Source organism: Bombina bombina, chromosome 3 (assembly GCF_027579735.1).
Source record: "Bombina bombina isolate aBomBom1 chromosome 3, aBomBom1.pri, whole genome shotgun sequence".
NCBI lineage: Eukaryota > Metazoa > Chordata > Amphibia > Anura > Bombinatoridae > Bombina > Bombina bombina.
Genome location: NC_069501.1, coordinates 99,925,332 through 99,943,097, shown reverse-complemented (window position 1 = coordinate 99,943,097; position 17,766 = coordinate 99,925,332). Strand labels below are relative to the sequence as shown.

General features: G+C 41.0%; 1 protein-coding gene and 1 pseudogene across 1 annotated transcript in view; one reads left to right on the top strand and one right to left on the bottom strand.

Moving 5' to 3' along the window:
- The window catches only part of VPS26C (VPS26 endosomal protein sorting factor C), a 246,382-nt gene that overhangs the window by 77,951 nt on the left and 150,665 nt on the right, over nt 1-17,766 (bottom strand). The gene's annotated exons all lie outside the window — the stretch shown is intronic.
- LOC128652769 (vacuolar protein sorting-associated protein 72 homolog) overlaps nt 1-17,766 on the top strand; it is a 36,328-nt pseudogene that overhangs the window by 1,505 nt on the left and 17,057 nt on the right.

Below are 17,766 nucleotides of genomic sequence, written 5' to 3'. Positions count from 1 at the left end.
CGTAGAAGAAATAAATTTATCAGGTAAGCATAAATTTCCTTTTCTTCTACAAGATATGACGAGTCCACGGATTTCATCCTTACTTGTGGGATACAATACCAAAGCAACAGGACACGGATGAAAGGGAGCGACAAGACAGGAACCTAAATGGAAGGCACCACTGCTTGAAGAACCTTTCTCCCAAAACCAGCCTCAGAAGAAGCAAAAGTATCAAATTTGTAAAATTTGGAAAAAGTGTGAAGAGACGACCAAGTCGCAGCCTTGCAAATCTGTTCAACAGAAGCATCGTTTTTAAATGCCCATGAGGAAGCCACAGCCCTAGTAGAATGAGCCGTAATTCTTTCAGGAGGCTGCTGTCCAGCAGTCTCATACGCCAGACGGATGATACTCTTCAGCCAAAAAGAAAGAGAGATAGCCGTAGCTTTCTGACCCCTACGCTTTCCAGAAAAAACAATGAATAATGAAGATGATTGACGGAAATCCTTAGTCGCCTGCAAGTAAAACTTCAGGGCATGGACCACGTCCAGGTTATGCAACATACGCTCCTTCTTAGAAGAAGGGTTAGGACATAATGAAGGAATTAATATTCTTATTAGAAACAACCTTAGGAAGGAAACCAGGTTTGGTACGTAAAACCACCTTATCAGAATGGAAGATAAGACGAATCACATTGTAATGCTGAAAGCTCAGAAACTCTACGAGCAGAAGAAATAGCAACCAAAAACAAAACTTTCCAAGATAACAACTTAATATCTATGGAATGCATGGGTTCAAACTGAACCCCTTGAAGAACATTAAGAACTAAATTCAAACTCCAGGGTGGAGCAATTGGTCTAAACACAGGCTTAATTCTGGTTAGAGCCTGACAAAAAGACTGAATGTCTGGAACATCTGCCAAACGTTTGTGAAGCAAAATTGACAAAGCAGAAATTTGTCCCTTTAAAGGAACTCGCTGATAACCTTTTCTCCAATCCTTCTTGGAGAAAAGACAGAATCCTGGGAATCCTAACTTTACTCCACGAGTAGCCCTTGGATTCACACCAAAAAAGATATTTACGCCATATCTTATGATAGATCTTTCTAGTGACAGGCTTACGTGCTTGAATCAAAGTATCGATGACCAAATCAGAGAAACCCTGCATAGATAAAATCAAGCGTTCAATCTCCAAGCAGTCAGCTGCAGAGAAATTAGATTTGGATGTTGGAAAGGACCTTGAATTAGAAGGTCCTGTCTCACTGGAAGTTTCCACGGAGGCAGAGAGGACATGTCCACTAGATCTGCATACCAAGTCCTGCGTGGCCATGCAGGCACGATTAGAATTACTGAAGCTCTCTCCTGTTTGATCAGAGCAATCACCCGGGGAAGGAGAGGAAACGGTGGAAACACATAAGCTAGGTTGAACGACCAAGGCACTGCCAAGGCATCTATCAGTTCGGCCTGAGGATCCCTAAACCTGGATCCGTATATTGGGAGCTTGGCATTCTGTCGAGACGCCATCAGATCTAATTCCGGTTTGCCCCATCGGAGAATCAGTGAGGCAAAGAACTCCGGATTGAGTTCCCACTCCCCTGGATGAAAAGCCTGTCGGCTTAAAAAGTCCGCTTCCCAGTTGTCCACTCCTGGGATGTAGATTGCTGACAGATAACAAGAGTGGGCCTCCGCCCATCAAATTATCTTGGATACTTCTGTCATCGCTAAGGAACTCCTCGTTCCTCCCTGATGATTGATGTAAGCCACAGTCGTGATGTTGTCCGACTGGAATCTGATGAATTTGGCCAAAGCCAACTGAGGCCACGCCTGAAGCGCATTGAATATTGCTCTCAATTCCAGAATATTGATTGGAAGTAGAGACTCCACCTGAGTCCATACACCCTGAGTCTTCAGGGAATTCCAGACTGCACCCCAGCCTAGTAGACTGGCGTCCGTTGTCACTATCACCCACGAGGGTCTGCGGAAACACGTCCCTTGGGACAGATGATCCGGCGACAACCACCAAAGAAGAGTGTCTCTGGTCTCCTGGTCCAGATTTATCTGAGGAGATAAATTCGCATAATCCCCATTCCACTGTCCGAGCATGCACAGTTGCAGTGGTCTGAGATGAAATCGAGCAAACGGAATGATGTCCATTGCCACTACCATCAATCCAATTACCTCCATGCACTGAGCCACTGATGGCCGAGGATTGGACTGAAGGGCTCGGCATGTATTTAGAATCTTTGAGTTTCTGACCTCCGTCAGAAAAATCTTCATGACTATAGAGTCTATCAGAGTTCCCAAGAAGGGAACCTTTGTCTGTGGAATTAGTGAACTTTTTTCTAGATTCACCTTCCATCCGTGAGTTCTCAGAAAGGACAACACTGTGTCTGTATGAGATTTTGTTAGATGATAAGACGACGCCTGAATCAGAATATCATCCAGATAAGGCGCCACTGCTATGCCCCGCGGTCTGAGAGCCGCCAGAAGGGACCCTAGAACCTTTGTGAAGATTCTGGGTGCTGTGGCCAGCCCGAAGGGAAGAGCCACAAACTGAAAATGTTTGTCCAGGAAGGCAAACCTTAGGTACTGATGGTGATCCTTGTGGATAGGAATATGAAGGTATAAATCCTTCAAGTCCACGGTAGTCATATATTGACCCTCCTGGATCATTGGTAAAATTGTTCAAATGGTCTCCATTTTGAAAGATGGGACTCTGAGAAACTTGTGTAGACTCTTGAGATCTAAAATGGGTCTGAAAGATGGGACTGAACTGAATGGGTCTGAACGTTCCCTCTCTTTTGGGAACCACAAAAAGATTTGAGTAAAACCCCTGTCCCTGTTCTAGTCTTGGAACAGGCCGAATTACTCCCATAGTAGAGAGGTCTTTTACACAACGTAAGAACGCCTCTCTTTTTATCTGGTCTACAGACAATTTTTTAATTCCAGTTGATACCCGTGGGCCACGATTTCCAGTGCCAAGGGGTCCTGAACATCACTTGCCCAAACCTGGGCAAAGAGAGAAAGTCTGCCCCCTACTAGATCCGGTCCCGGATCGGGGGCCGCCCCTTCATGCTGTCTTGGTAGCAGCAGCGGGCTTCTTGGGTTGTTTACCCTTGTTCCAAGTCTGGTTGGGTCTCCAGACGGACTTGGTCTGGGCAAAATTTCCTTCCTGCTTGGCGGAAGACGAGGAAAAAGAGGGGACTCCTTTAAAGTTCCCGAAAGGAACGAAAATTATTTTGTTTACCCCTCAGTTTGGTAGTTCTATCCTGAGGTAGGAGATGACCCTTACCTCCCGTAATGTCAGAAATTATTTCCTTCAGGTCAGACCCGAATAGAGTTTTCCCTTGAAAGGAATAGCCAAAAGCTTTGACTTAGATGACACATCAGCAGACCAAGATTTTAACCATAACGCTCTACGTGCTAAAATAGCAAATCCAGCATTCTTAGCCGCCAATTTAGCAATCTGAAAGGCGGCATCTGTAATAAAAGAATTAGCCAGCTTAAGAGCCTTAATTCTATCTAAGATATCCTCTAAGGGAGTCTCAGTCTTAAGAGACTCTTCTAAAGCATCAAACCAGAAGGCTGCCGCAGTGGTAACTGGAACAATGCAGGCCATTGGTTGTAAGAGGAAACCCTGATGAATAAACAAATTCTTTAGAAGACCCTCCAATTTTTTATCCATAGGGTCTTTAAAAGCACAACTATCCTCAATAGGTATAGTTGTACGCTTAGCCAGGGTAGAAATAGCTCCCTCCACCTTAGGGACCGTCTGCCACGAGTCCCGCACGGCGTCTGATATGGGAAACATTTTCTTAAAAGTAGGAGGGGGAGCGAACGGAATACCTGGTCTATCGCAGTCCTTAGTAACAATTTCTGAAATCCTCTTAGGGACCTCTTCGCCAGGGTAGATATAGCTCCCTCCACCTTAGGGACTGTTTGCCACGAGTCCCGAACAGTGTCAGATATGGGATACATCTTCTTGAAATTAGGAGAGGGTGAGAACGGAATACCCGGTCTGTCCCATTTCCTCTTAATAATCTCTGAGATTCTCTTAGGAACCGGAAAAACATCAGTGTAGGCAGGTACTTCTAAGTATTTGTCCATCTTACACAATTTCTCTAGTGGCACCACAATAGGGTCACAGTCGCTAAAACCTCCCGAAGTAACAGGTGGAGGTGTTCAAGCTTAAATTTAAAGGACATTGCGTCCATGTCTGTCTGAGGTACCGCACTTCCCGAATCGGAAAGTTCCCCCTCAGACAAAAGTTCCCTGACCCCCAAATCAGATCCCTGTGAGGGTACATAGGAAATAACCAATAAAGCATTAGAGAACTCAGTATTCCCATTGACCTCTGTCCTACTGAGTTTACCCTGTAACACTGGCAAATTACATAATACCTCTGTAAGGGTAGTTGACATAACTGCAGCCATATCCTACAGAGTAAAAGAATTAGACGCGGTTGAAGAACCAGGCGTCGCTTGGGTGGGCATTAAAGGTTGTGACGCTTGGGGAGAAGTTAGCGGCATACCTCAGACTGAGAATCATCCTTAGACACATTTTCTTTAAATAAAATCTGTGCTTTGCACTGCAAGGCCCTCTCAGTACATGAGGGACAAAAAGTTTGAGGGGGTTCCACAGTGGCATCTAAACACATAGAGCAAGGAGTTTCCTCCTCAGTGTCAGACATGTTAAACAGATTAGCAATCCTATAATAGACGTTCTGTTAATAAAAACATTTTTTGCTCTAATTCAATTCTAGTTAAAAGTTAATGCAGAAAAATATACTGTACTGCGCCTTTAAATTTCAAAAGCGCAACTATTTTTCTGAGACGTTCAAAAACGTGCTTTTTGCAGTAAAATTTATTTGAAAATGATCAAAAACACAAAAACAATATTGCATCCACTTGCTAAAATATGGTAAACCAAAATAATAACGATGTTAACAATTAAAAAATGTTTTATCTCTAATTGGGCCCCTGCACCACGCCACAGCTCAGCTGTGGCGCCTACCTGCCCCCAAATGTGACTGCTGCTTGCCGAGAAGCTATTCAAGCCCCTTTTGAAGTCTGGAAAACTTAGGCCTCCCCAGAGAACAGGACTCTGTCGCCCATGCGATCCAGCTGAACTGCGCATCTGAGCGCGCAAAATAGGCCCCGCCCACCGTGGGCGTTATGCAAGTACGGTAAGACCCGCATGGGTCATAGCGAAAAAAATTAAACATGTCCCCTATAAGCCATGTGCCCTCTTATCAACACTTGATATAGTAAGTGAAAAACACTGCACAATCTGTCAGAACACTAAGCCATGTGTCTTACATAACATGACCCTTTGAAAACAGAACCGCAACTTCCAGCGTCAAAGCCCCTCTTTATCTGACAAAAATCTTTAACATAGTTTGGTAATAAAGAGAAAGGGATTCCAGGTACACCATTTTATTATACATGTGTATACTGCTTACCCCTCCCATAAAGGGGAAATTGTCAGCCTGTTCTGTGAATCAAGTCTCCCCAGAAACAAAAAGACTGAACATACCTCAAAGTTGCTTGTAGCAACACACCGGTCTCCACCCTGAAGATTTTCTTGCACTAACTTCAGCAGCTGTGGGAACCATCATGGATCTTAGAAAACGCTTGCTAAGATCATCAACATCAGGGCAGGAAGAATCCTCACTTTCCCTGAGAAAAATAGTACTCACTGGCACCATTTGAAAATAAAAAACTTCTCGATTGAAGAAAACTAAACTAACGCCTCACTTTACCTCTTCCTATTACTATACAGGCAAAGAGAATGACTGGGGGTGGAGGGAAGGGAGGAGCTATATATACAGCTCTGCTGTGGTGCTCTTTGCCACTTCCTGTTAGCAGGAGGATAAATCCCACAAGTAAGGATGAAATCCGTGGACTCGTCATATCTTGTAGAAGAAATGGTGTATGAACATTCCCATTCATCTTTATAAAGGCAGATAACGCCGAAACCAGTAGACAATAAAGAGTGTTAACCAGCCAGAGCAACAGTGTACAGTATCAGTCGCTGGGGAGCTGGCTTTGATCTTTGATTTCCCACCCAAAAGTCTCTGGCAAAACTCTCAGAGCCATTGAGTCCCTGTGTTCAGGTCATGTGACAAGTCATCTGAAGAGTTTCTTCCACTGAAGGGAAACACATTATTTAGGAGAATGTTGTCGTAAGCGGTTGTAAGGATTAAACACCACTTGTGCGATACTTTACAACAGAATTGTCTGTGGCAGTTACAAGAAGAAACTACTGCACTGTAAAAGTCTACTTGTTTCCTTATACGGATACCATAACTAGAATAATTTGGGTGGTAAGCGTGAAAACTTTCTTTGATGTGCAAAAAAAGTTACATATAAGAACAGCCTAATAAAAGAACTGTTCCTACTTTTTTTTGTGTACACACATCTCCTTAAAAACATAATTTATGCTTACCTGATAAATTCCTTTCTTCTGTAGTGTGATCAGTCCACGGGTCATCATTACTTGTGGGATATTATCTGCTCCCCTACAGGAAGTGCAAGAGGATTCACCCAGCAGAGCTGCTATATAGCTCCTCCCCTCTACGTCACCTCCAGTCATTCGACCAAGGACCAACGAGAAAGGAGAAGCCAAGGGTGTAGTGGTGACTGGAGTATAATTTAAAAAATATTTACCTGCCTTAAAAAACAGGGCGGGCCGTGGACTGATCACACTACAGAAGAAAGGAATTTATCAGGTAAGCATAAATTATGTTTTCTTCTGTTAAGTGTGATCAGTCCACGGGTCATCATTACTTGTGGGATACCAATACCAAAGCAAAAGTACACGGATGACGGGAGGGATAGGCAGGCTCTTTATACAGAAGGAACCACTGCCTGAAGAGCCTTTCTCCCAAAAATAGCCTCCGAGGAAGCAAAAGTGTCAAATCTGTAAAATTTGGAAAAAGTATGAAGCGAAGACCAAGTTGCAGCCTTGCAAATCTGTTCAACAGAGGCCTCATTCTTAAAGGCCCAAGTGGAAGCCACAGCTCTAGTGGAATGAGCTGTAATTCTTTCAGGAGGCTGCTGTCCAGCAGTCTCATAAGCTAAACGAATTATGCTACGAAGCCAAAAAGAGAGAGAGGTAGCAGAAGCTTTTTGACCTCTCCTCTGACCAGAGTAAACGACAAACAGGGAAGACGTTTGTCGAAAATCTTTAGTTGCCTGTAAATAAAATTTAAGGGCACGAACTACATCCAGATTGTGCAAAAGACGTTCCTTCCTCGAAGAAGGATTTGGGCACAAGGATGGAACAACAATCTCCTGATTGATATTCCTGTTAGTGACTACCTTAGGTAAGAACCCAGGTTTAGTACGCAGAACTACCTTATCCGAGTGAAAAATCAAATAAGGAGAATCACAATGTAAGGCTGATAACTCAGAGACTCTTCGAGCCGAGGAAATAGCCATTAAAAATAGAACTTTCCAAGATAACAACTTTATAACAATGGAATGAAGGGGTTCAAACGGAACACCCTGTAAAGACGTTAAGAACAAGGTTTAAACTCCATGGTGGAGCCACAGCTTTAAACACAGGTTTAATCCTGGCCAAAGCCTGACAAAAAGCCTGAACGTCTGGAACTTCTGACAGACGCTTGTGTAACAGAATGGACAGAGCTGAGATCTGTCCCTTTAAGGAACTAGCGGATAACCCCTTTTCTAAACCTTCTTGTAGAAAAGACAATATCCTAGGAATCCTAACCTTACTCCAAGAGTAACCTTTGGATTCGCACCAATATAGGTATTTACGCCATATTTTATGGTAAATCTTTCTGGTAACAGGCTTCCTAGCCTGTATTAAGGTATCAATAACTGACTCAGAAAAACCACGCTTTGATAAGATCAAGCGTTCAATTTCCAAGCAGTCAGCTTCAGAGAAGTTAGATTTTGATGTTTGAAAGGACCCTGAATCAGAAGGTCCTGTTTCAGAGGTAACGACCAAGGTGGACAGAATGACATGTCCACCAGATCTGTATACCAAGTCCTGCGAGGCCATGCAGGCGCTATTAGAATCACTGATGCTTTCTCCTGTTTGATTCTGGCAATCAATCGAGGAAGCATCGGGAAAGGTGGAAACACATAAGCCATCCTGAAGGTCCATGGTGCTGTCAAGGCATCTATCAGGACCGCTCCCGGATCCCTGGATCTGGACCCGTAGCGCGGAAGCTTGGCGTTCTGTCGAGACGCCATGAGATCTATCTCTGGTTTGCCCCAACGTCGAAGTATTTGGGCAAAGACCTCTGGATGAAGTTCCCACTCCCCCGGATGAAAAGTCTGACGACTTAAGAAATCCGCCTCCCAGTTCTCCACTCCCGGGATGTGGATTGCAGACAGGTGGCAAGAGTGAGACTCTGCCCAGCGAATTATCTTCGATACTTCCATCATTGCTAGGGAGCTTCTTGTCCCTCCCTGATGGTTGATATAAGCTACAGTCGTGATGTTGTCCGACCGGAACCTGATGAACCCCCGAGTTGTTAACTGGGGTCAAGCCAGAAGAGCATTGAGGACTGCTCTCAATTCCAGAATGTTTATTGGAAGAAGACTCTCCTCCTGATTCCATAGTCCCTGAGCCTTCAGAGAATTCCAGACAGCGCCCCAACCTAGTAGGCTGGCGTCTGTTGTTACAATTGACCAGTCTGGCCTGCTGAATGGCATTCCCCTGGCCAGATGTGGCCGATAAAGCCACCATAGAAGAGAATTTCTGGTCTCTTGATTCAGATTTAGAGTGGGGGACAAATCTGAGTAATCCCCATTCCACTGACTTAGCATGCACAGTTGCAGTGGTCTGAGATATAGGCGTGCAAAAGGAACTATGTCCATTGCTGCTACCATTAGTCCGATTACCTCCATGCATTGAGCTACTGATGGGTGTTGAATAGAATGAAGGACACGGCATGCACTTTTGAAGTTTTGTTAACCTGTCCTCTGTTAGGTAAATCTTCATTTGTACAGAATCTATCAGAGTCCCCAGGAAGGGAACTCTTGTGAGTGGAAAGAGAGAACTTCTCTTTTCGTTCACTTTCCATCCATGCGACCTTAGAAATGCCAGTACTATCTCTGTATGAGATTTGGCAGTTTGAAGGCTTGAAGCTTGTATCAGTATGTCGTCTAAGTACGGAGCTACTGAAATTCCTCGCGGTCTTAGTACCGCCAGAAGAGTGCCCAGAACCTTTGTGAAGATTCTTGGAGCCGTAGCCAGTCCGAATGGAAGAGCTACAAACTGGTAATGCCTGTCAAAAAGGCAAACCTTAGATACCGGTAATGGCTTTTGTGAATCGGTATGTGAAGGTAAGCATCCTTTAAATCCACTGTGGTCATGTACTGACCCTCTTGGATCATGGGCAAAAATGTTCGAATAGTTTCCATCTTGAACGATGGAACTCTTAGGAATTTGTTTAGGATCTTTAAATCCAAGATTGGCCTGAAGGTTCCCTCTTTTTTGGGAACTACAAACAGATTTGAGTAAAACCCTTGTCCTAGTTCCAACCGCGGAACTGGATGGATCACTCCCATTAATAAAAGATCTTGTACGCGGCGTAGAAACGCTTCCTTCTTTGTTAGGTTTGTTGACAACCTTGACAGATGAAATCTCCCTCTTGGGGGAGAGGATTTGAAGTCCAGAAGGTATCCCTGAGATATGATCTCTAACGCCCAGGGATCCTGAACATCTCTTGCCCAAGTCTGGGCGAAGAGGGAAAGTCTACCCCCCACTAGATCCGGTCCCGGATCGGGGGCCCTCAATTCATGCTGTCTTAGGGGCAGCAGCAGGTTTTCTGGCCTGTTTGCCCCTGTTCCAGGACTGGTTAGGTTTCCAGCCTTGTCTGTAGCGAGCAACAGCTCCTTCCTGTTTTGGTGCAGAGGAAGTTGATGCTGCTCCTGCTTTGAAATTACGAAAGGAACGAAAATTGGACTGTCTAGCCTTGGCTTTGGCCTTGTCCTGAGGCAGGGCATGACCTTTACCTCCTGTAATGTCAGCAATAATCTCTTTCAAGCCGGGCCCGAATAAGGTCTGCCCTTTGAAAGGAATATTAAGCAATTTAGATTTAGACGTAACATCAGCTGACCAGGATTTCAGCCACAGAGCTCTGCGTGCCTGAATGGCGAATCCTGAATTTTTAGCCGCAAGTTTAGTTAAATGTACTACGGCATCTGAAATAAATGAATTAGCTAACTTAAGGAATTTAAGTTTGTGTGTGATGTCATCTAGTGTGGATGATTGAAGTGTCTCTTCCAGAGACTCAAACCAAAATGCTGCTGCAGCCGTGACAGGCGCAATACATGCAAGAGGTTGCAATATAAACCCTTGTTGAACAAACATTTTCTTAAGGTAACCCTCTAATTTTTTATCCATTGGATCTGAAAAAGCACAGCTATCCTCCACTGGGATAGTGGTACGCTTAGCTAAAGTAGAAACTGCTCCCTCCACCTTAGGGACCATTTGCCATAAGTCCCGTGTGGCGGCGTCTATTGGAAACATCTTTCTGAATATAGGAGGGGGTGAGAAAGGCACACCGGGTCTATCCCACTCCTTAGTAACAATGTCAGTAAGTCTCTTAGGTATAGGAAAAACGTCAGTACTCGTCGGTACCGCAAAATATTTATCCAACCTACACATTTTCTCTGGGATTGCAACAGTGTTACAATCATTCAGAGCCGCTAATACCTCCCCTAGTAACACACGGAGGTTCTCAAGCTTAAATTTAAAATTTGAAATGTCTGAGTCCAGTTTATTTGGATCAGAACCGTCACCCACAGAATGAAGCTCTCCGTCTTCACGTTCTGCAAACTGTGACGCAGTATCAGACATGGCCCTTGCATTATCAGCGCACTCTGTTCTCACCCCAGAGTGATCACGTTTACCTCTTAGTTCTGGTAGTTTAGCCAAAACTTCAGTCATAACAGTAGCCATATCTTGTAATGTGATTTGTAATGGCCGCCCAGATGTACTCGGCGCTACAATATCACGCACCTCCTGAGCGGGAGATGCAGGTACTGACACGTGAGGCGAGTTAGTCGGCATAACTCTCCCCTCGTTGTTTGGTGAAATATGTTCAATTTGTACAGATTGACTGTTTTTTAAAATAGCATCAATACATTTAGTACATAAATTTCTATTGGGCTCCAGTTTGGCATTAACACATATAGCACAGAGATATTCCTCTGAATCAGACATGTTTAACACACTAGCAAATAAACAGCAACTTGAAAATACTTTTCAAAGTAATTTACAAATAATAAGAAAACGAACTGTGCCTTTAAGAAGCACAGAAAAAAATTATAACAGTTAAAATAATTAAGTTATAGCATCAATCTTTGTCAGAATATACAGTTTTAGCAAAGGATTGTTCCCCTCAGCAATTAAACAACACAACTTTAGCAAAGGTTTAATCCCATTAGCAAAGATAACAATTTCTGAAAGCAGGAAACAAATTACAGAATAAACGTTTTTATGTCAGTCAAACTATAATTCTCACAGCTCTGCTGAGAGAAAATATTTGATGCATAGTAAAAGCGCCCCTCCCCCACACACACAGCAGTGAGGGAGAACAGAAACTGACAGAAAAAACAGATTTAAGCAACTGCCAAGTGGAAAAATAGTGCCCAAACATTTATTCACTCAGTACCTCAGTAAATGAAAATGATTTTACATTCCAGCAAAAACATTAAACATAATCTCTAGTTATTAAACAACTTTATGTCTTTCTTACAGTGTAATTCTAGTGAAATACCATTCCCCAGAATACTGAAGTGTAAAGTATACATACATGACATTATATCGGTATGGCAGGATTTTCTCATCAATTCCATTGTCAGAAAATAAAAACTGCTACATACCTCTATGCAGATTCATCTGCCCGCTGTCCCCTGATCTGAAGTTTTACCTCACTCCTCAGATGGCCGAGAAACAGCAATATGATCTTAACTACTCCGGCTAAAATCATAGCAAAACTCTGGTAGATTCTTCCTCAAACTCTGCCAGAGAGGTAATAACACACTCCGGTGTTATTTTAAAATAACAAACTTTTGATTGAAGATATAAAACTAAGTATAATCACCATAGTCCTCTCACACGACCTATCTAGTTGCTGGGTGCAAGAGAATGACTGGGGGTGACGTAGAGGGGAGGAGCTATATAGCAGCTCTGCTGGGTGAATCCTCTTGCACTTCCTGTAGGGGAGCAGATAATATCCCACAAGTAATGATGACCCGTGGACTGATCACACTTAACAGAAGAAACAAGTACTTTTATAAATGTTTATTTTACATTTTTTACGATTTTTGAAACAATTTTAATAAATAATAAACCACTTTGAATATACAGTATATATACATATATATATATATATATATATATATATATGGTTTTGTTGTGTTGTAAGGTATACACATCTGTGTTTTAGCTTGCATTTAGCTCAGCTTTTTATTTTCTACATTAATTTGATTTTTAACTTGCTTTTTGGAGACAAGTTTTTAAAAGGTTGCATAGAGAGCACTATACACATACACAGGAGAGAAAATATATTGGTTTGTTAAACTACAGTTAAACCAAGTTGGGATAGAGACAAGATATAATAATATATACTTTAATTACTATACCTGCAAATTTATACTGCAGTGCCTCGCCATTAACCATTCCTTTTAAGTTTCCGAATTGTACAGCAATAACGCCCCCCACACATTTCCTTCTATGGCTGTTTCTATAGCTACCTTTGATTTGATAGAATGCAGAAAGTACACACTTATCTGCTGAAGCATGCCTAGAAGCCGCTGTAAACTCAATTGAAATACAATGCCTGTGCTTCTGATGCTAAACAATGATAAGGGGGGTGGATCAGACTACGCCAGACATCATGGCTATTTAAGAAATTTTGCTTATTTTTGAAAATTATTTTAAAATACTTGTCAGCAATTTTTAAACAATCTTTTTATGCAAACTATTTTTAACTTAAAGGGACACTAAACCCAAAATGTTTCTGTCATGATTCAGGTAGAGAATACAATTTTAAACAACATTCCAATTTACTTCTATCATCTAATTTGCTTTATTCTTTAGATATCCTTTGTTGAAGATATAGTAATGCACATGGGTGAGCCAATCACACGAAGCATCTATGTGCAGCAACCAATCAGCAACTACTGATGCTATCTAGATATGCTTTTCAGCAAAGGATATCAAGAGAATGAAGCAAATTAGATAATAAAAGTAAATTAGAAAGTTGTTTAAAATCACATGCTCTTTCTGAATCATGAAAGAAAAAATGTGGATTTTATGTCCCTTTAATTAGCCCTTTTAGGATATGCACAGATCTCAACATGTTTTATGGCACTTTAACTTGGTTTTGAGGCTTTTGCATAAGGTGGATATTAAGCTTCTTTCTTGGCAGGTTTTGTTCTTTTGGCTATTTCTTCTGTATAATTTAAATGTTGTTAAAACGTCAAAATATTATACTGATGCTACTAAGGCTTTCAGGCAAACTTCCAGATTGTTTGTTCACTTTTTTGGTTTCAGGAAAGGGGAGAAAGTTTCTGCCGTTACTTTGGCCCCTTGGTTGAAACTTTTGATCCACAAGGCTTACTTGGAGGCAGGTCAGCTTCCACCTAAATGGATTACTGCTCATTCTACTAGATCAGTTGCCACTTCCTGGGGCTTTCAAGAATGAGGCTTCTGTTGACTAAACTTGAAAGGCAGCTATTTGGTCTTCTTTGCATACTTTTCCTAAATTCCACCATTTTGATGTTTTTGTTTCTTCTGATGCAGCCTTTGGTAGAAAATTCTTTGAGGAAGTTGTCTCAGCTTGATATATTTTTGCTTGTTGATTAATTATAATTGCATACAAAAATAAAATATGCCCTTCTTAGGTTCTTTTGAGGTTGTGGATTTAGTTTTTCAAATGTTTCTTAAATCTCACCCTTTATGTCTCATTACTTGTGGACTCCACAGCTTGGGTATTAGTTCCCAAGAGTAATAGATTGTGGATGCTCACCACCTGTATAAAAGAAAACATAATTTATGCTTACCTGATAAAGTAATTTCTTTCATGGTGGTGAGAGTCCATGAGACCCCATCCTGTGGTTTTCTTTTATTTACTTGCGCACATATTTTTTCCCAAGCTCTTATTATTTTGCTCTTATTTTTTTTCCTACCTTATTTGCTTGGCTATACGTTAGACTGAGGTACCAGTGAGGTGGGAGGGGTTTTATAGAGATCTTGGGGTTTGGGACTCTTTACCTCCTCCTAATAGCAAATGAAGAGTAATTCCCAAGAGTAATGGATCGTGGACTCTCATTACCATGAAAGAAATGCAAACTCGATCACAATGCAGAAACCTTTATAACATAGTGTTATTGTGATGATGCTTACAACATAACTTTTAAATCAGTCGAGGGATTTAAAGAGACATTGTTCTCTAAAATAGTCTCTTTTAATGTGTTACTAATGATCCCTTTACCTGTTGAGGGTTTTAAATTGTTTACAGACAGCTTTATTTTCTCATTAAAATAGCTGGTTTTGCCTGTTAAAACCATTACCTATACTGAAAACAAGCAGTAGCAATTACTCTAAGTTTTATCCTTTCTGCAAGCTCAGCCCATTTAATCAGGTTGTGTTTTGAATGAGCAAAAAGTTATTTCATATACACAAACATAAGGAAGCAATTTCTAATATTTTATACTTTGCAGATGGTATAACAAGTCATTGGAAACACATTAAGAATAAACCAACTTTATAATACAATATCCCTTTAAAAGGGACAGCAAACGCCTTGATATTTTTTATATAAAAATGTTTAGTTTTGCATAATAAAATAACTTTGCAATATACTTTCATTATTTATTTTGCCCCATTTTTGTGTAATTTAGCTCTGAAAACGGAGGATTTTTCTAATTCTCAAAATATTAAATGCACCTTGCTGACTTCTCGTGGCTAACTCTGCTACATATCTGTCCCTAATTGGCTTTAGCTGATAAGAACGGCAAAACAATGCATTTAATACTAAAATTAGTGACTAGCCTTCTTGTCTGTGGACAAAAGCTCATATTAGCTTCTCCAAATATGGCAAATGGTTGTTGGAGCTTGGATATTGAAAAACAATTACAGTAAAAAATTGTACTTTTGGCTATGTTATACTATAAAAACACAACAGAAATATCTTGCCTTTAAATAGGGAGGAAATAATTTGAAAGTGAAGAAAGCTGAGAAGTAGGAAAACAAAAAGTAGAATGTTGTTAAAGTGATTATCAATCCTAGTGTTTGTGAAACGCAATGATTGACCATTGGAACAAATCAGTGACGTGCGGCGAGGTCAGCACTGCCAATGATACGTTGGAGAAACACATATATGAACCCAATAGAAGTAGCTTAAATTAAACTAAAGCATTGTTTCTCAACCGTGGGCCCCAAGTACCCCCAACAGGGCAGGTTTTCATTATAGCTGAACCAGTGCACAGGTGAAGAAATCAGCTGACGGGTGAGAGCAAGTTAGTAACCATGGTGTTAAATATCAGCTGATTATTCCACCTGTGCATTGGTTCAGATATAATGAAAACCTTGCATGTTGGGGGTACTTAAAGGGACATTAAACACTAAATACATGCTAGATAGAATGATGCATTCAAAGAAAAGATTAGTCCATGAGTAACATGTAGATGCATTTTTTAAAGTTTCATTAGTTGTTAAAAAAGTGACAAAATAAGTGTAACGTTTTAGTGTCTATAAAACACTGGGAGCTGCCATGTTGTAACTTGTGTTACCTTCTCTGCTGTGGCCAATTAGGGACCGTTATAAATAGGTCACTAGAGTGTGCAGCCAATGGTTGTTCTGGATTTAACAGTGTTCTGCACTTCCATTTCTAACAGGAACTGAAAAGCTCACAATTTCAGAATGGAATTACAGACAAAGAGGACAAAATAAATAATGAAAGTATATTGCAGAGTTGTTTTATTATATACAATTTATCATTTTATATTACCATCTCAGAGTGTTTAATGTCCCTTTAAGGAACGCGGTTGAGAAACACTGCACTTAGGCACCAGCACATCTGTATTGTGTTGATTACCTGGAGAATAAATCACACAAACACTACATGAGCACAAACGCTCAGTTAAATTCTGACATTGCAATTACATAGGAATACAATAAATTATTTTGGATAATAAAAGGGCGGTTATCCTATTGTTAACTTGAGATGTTTGAAATAAAATTATGAGAAATACATACTTCCACACCTGCAGCACTTAGATTGTATACGATTACCTCTTCAGTCAAGATTTTATCTAAAAATTCTACACTTGTTTGAATTTTTTTTAAATTATTTATGCAAATGATCACTTGCATATTATTTTGTACAAATCTGTACTGTTTCCCAGCTGACAGCAAGCTATCTAAGAAGCAGTACAGATTTGTACACAATAATATGAAAATGATCATTTGCATAAATAACAATAATAAAAAAAAACATTTCAAACAAGTGTAGAATTTTAAGATAAAATCTTAACTGAAGAGGTATTATGGGGCAAATTAGACAGGTTACAGTTCATAAAAAAGTGATAATTTATTTAAAAAAAATGTTGAGAGCAGACAGTAGCCCTAACCATGAAAAATGTAACTAGAGAAGCGATACTACAAATGACCACTAGAGGTCCTCAGAGACAAAAAAAAAATTATATTTTAGTTGAATACAAAACAAAGAAGAAATAAATCACCGTAAAGACAAACTTATTCTCCTTAGCTCAATACAACTTTTGGTTTCAGGGCTGGAGTTTCCTGGGGATACAGTGTAGGGGCAAGTTTTACATTTCTGGAATGGAGAAAGGCTGTATTGAAACAGCTTTAAGGCTGCATAGAAGAACTGTAGAACAGAAGGACATACAGGTTACGCTTTCTGTGATGCACCAAATGTGAATTCACAAACGTCATGGTGACTCAAGAGAGCCAAGTCTCCAGCATCTCTCCCTTTTTGATATACCTTCCTAGTAGCACAGTAAAGAACTGACTCATTCCCTGTTATTCTATGCCACCTTTTCTGGTAATGCACCTGTAACACTCTATAACCCCAGCTGCTTTTCCCATGTTTGACCCCCAATACCCAGAAGTAAGTGCACCTCACTCAGGTTGAATGATGCCTTTGCCACAACGCCCCTCCCTGCCAAAGATGTGACAGTCTTCAGAATATTCTTCCAGCTTGGGAGGGGTTAAGTAAGAGGCAGAAGATTATCTCATCAAATACTGCTACGTATAGCCAGTTGAGGCATAGAAATGCCTTAAAACAGAAGGCAAACGTTAAGGGATGGAAGTGCATGAGGCCCCTACTGAACTCACAACATCCACACACAACAGCGAGAGTGCCCATCGGCAGCAATATACTTTATTTCAGGATCATCTCTCCTCCTGGGCACTTCGTGTTGTTGAGCAAGTTTTCACTGCAGCAGTGACGTGATGTTAATTTTTTCCTGATCTAAGGGACTGATGATTCAGAATCATTAGCAATCATTAGCATTTCCCAATGATAAATGTTAATGATTCTGAATCTTCAGTCCCTTAGATCAGGAAAAAATGATCACGTCACAATCATCACATAGCCATACTGCTGCAGTGAAAACTTGCTTAACAACACGGAGAGCCCCAGGAGGAGAGATGATCCTGAAATAAAGTATACTGCAGCCGGTGGGCAATGTGTAGTATATGTTCTGCCTGCTGGCTGGGAGGGTATACGAGTGTGTATAGGGGGGAGACAGACCTTGATGCCCAAAAAAAAAAAAAAA